We start from the raw sequence: 2,144 nt of genomic DNA on the forward strand, positions 1-2,144 counted from the left end.
GTATAAGCAGGGGCTGGACGGAAGAATTACAAAGGTGCATGAGGAAACTTTTGAGACTGATGAATATATTCATTATCCTGATTATGGTGATTCTTTTGCAGGGGTATACATATTTCAAAACTTAGACTGTATACTTCAAATATGAGCATTTTTTGTATGTCAATTATATCTCGATAAAACTTTTTAAAAGTACTGGAGAGAGAGAAAAAAAAAAGCCTGGGAGCACAGGTACCATCAAAAAAAATACTCCCGTGCTATTATTAGTTGGATAGTTTCCCTTTCTTTTAGCAGATTTTAAAAATTACTGTTAAGCAGAGGTGAATATACAGAGAAAAATAATCCTATGTTATTTAATTGAATAATTTCCCTTCTTTTTATCAGATCTGTTATTCATGTTAAGCAACTGGGTTGCTAATGAAGTTAAAGCTTCTGGACCCTCACAAGTTCTTTCCAAAGTTCTATAGCTGATTTTCTGTTTGTAATTGTGTTTTCTTTTTTAAAAAAAGAGGCCCCAGACTTCCCTGGTGGCACAGTGGTTAAGAATCTGCCTGCCAATGCAGGGGACACGGGTTTGATTCTGGTCAGGGAAGATCCCACATGCTGCGGAGCAACTAAGCCTGTGTGCCACAATTACTGAAGCCCGTGCACCTAGAACCTGTGCTCTGCAACAAGAGAAGCCACTGCAATGAGAAGCCTGCGCAACACAACGAAGAGTAGCCCCCGCTTGCCGCAACTAGAGAAAGTCTGCGAACAGCAACGAAGACCCAAAGCAGCCAAAAATATAAATAAATTAAAAAAAAAAAAAAAAGGTCCCAGGTTGTATAAGATTCAGGCTCCATGAAACCTGGATGCAACCCTACTTTTTTAAAAAAAATTGTATTAAAGGTCTGTATAGAGCAACATCAGACTCCAAATCCAGCTGCCAAGGAGACTGTGTTATGCAGTGGGTACTTGCTGGCATGGCAGGCATCTATGGCTTCCCTCCCTTCTGTTCAGGGATGGGGAAGGTGACAGTGGGCAGTGTCTCATCTATGGGTTCCACCATGCCCAGTGGTCAGGCAGGGGCTTCTTAAGGGCCCATCTTTCCACTTGGGTCCCAAGGCAGCATGATCTTCACTTTGATGCCCAGCACACCCTGTCTGAACAGCATATGGCAACCGGTGGTGTCTGTGTAGGAGCTAACAAGGTCCTCACTGTGGGTCATCAGGCCATCCACAACTTCATGGATTTAACCCTCTGTCCTTGGAGTTGCCCGGGCATTACGACCTAGCAGCCCTTGTCCCCACTCTCCATGATGACCTGCAGCACACCACAGCAAGCCCTCCTAGAAATGTGTACTGCAGATCCCGCCTGGGTGATGTGCACAGAGCTCTCGTATATTCCTTTTCCTCCTAAAGCTCTACACTGCCCTCAGGGAAGCCAAATCTCTTCTGAAGCACAGCGGTCAATTCCTGGATCCGCCAGCCCCTCTCACCAAGAACATTGTGCGTCCTGGAGGCCAAGATAATGATTTCCGTCCTGGTTGGTGTAAATCGGAATTCAACTCTAGAGTAGTCATCTTTGGCCAGCACCCGAGTGAGACACTTGTTCAATTCAACCTTGAGGACGCCATCAAGGTTGGAAATTGACACTGCCATCTTGCCACCTGGCAGCACCTTAAGGAATGGCCCAGTGCTGCTGTTAAATGACCTAAGGAGTGTGATGTGAGCAAATGGTTCCCATTGCTATTGCAGACAGAACACAAACACCCAAAGAACTTTAGGACTATGGTGGCCTAGAGCACCATTCTCTCCTTGGATAAGCCTTTGTGTGGACTTGGTAACAGCAGCTGAGGGGCTGTGAATAATACTTCAAACTTCCTTACTTTCTTTTTCATCAATTGCTCTATCTGGAGGGACCCAAGTGTGAAGGAGAAAAATGACCCAATAAATACAATTCAGCTTCAGCAGCTTCAGAATGCCCATTCCCTGTCTCTTCCATCCACACTCCAGAATTGAACAAGCAAGGTAGGAGAGGAGAGCTTTGCCTCAGGTGCTCTTTGTGACTCAACATTGGGGAATTTCAGATCCAACACCTCCAGAGAAGGTGTCTTGAAATGATCATGGAAATAAGCTCTTTTACTACATTTGGGCCACATTTCACAC

At 44.8% G+C, this 2,144-nt stretch overlaps 1 pseudogene; it reads right to left on the minus strand.

The window, feature by feature from the left end:
• Nucleotides 1–1,069: 1,069 nt before the first annotated feature.
• Nucleotides 1,070–1,637, minus strand: LOC118904227 (annotated as a pseudogene).
• Nucleotides 1,638–2,144: the final 507 nt, after the last annotated feature.

The sequence above is a fragment of the Balaenoptera musculus genome, chromosome 11, assembly GCF_009873245.2.
Source record: "Balaenoptera musculus isolate JJ_BM4_2016_0621 chromosome 11, mBalMus1.pri.v3, whole genome shotgun sequence".
NCBI classification, from domain to species: Eukaryota; Metazoa; Chordata; class Mammalia; order Artiodactyla; family Balaenopteridae; genus Balaenoptera; species Balaenoptera musculus.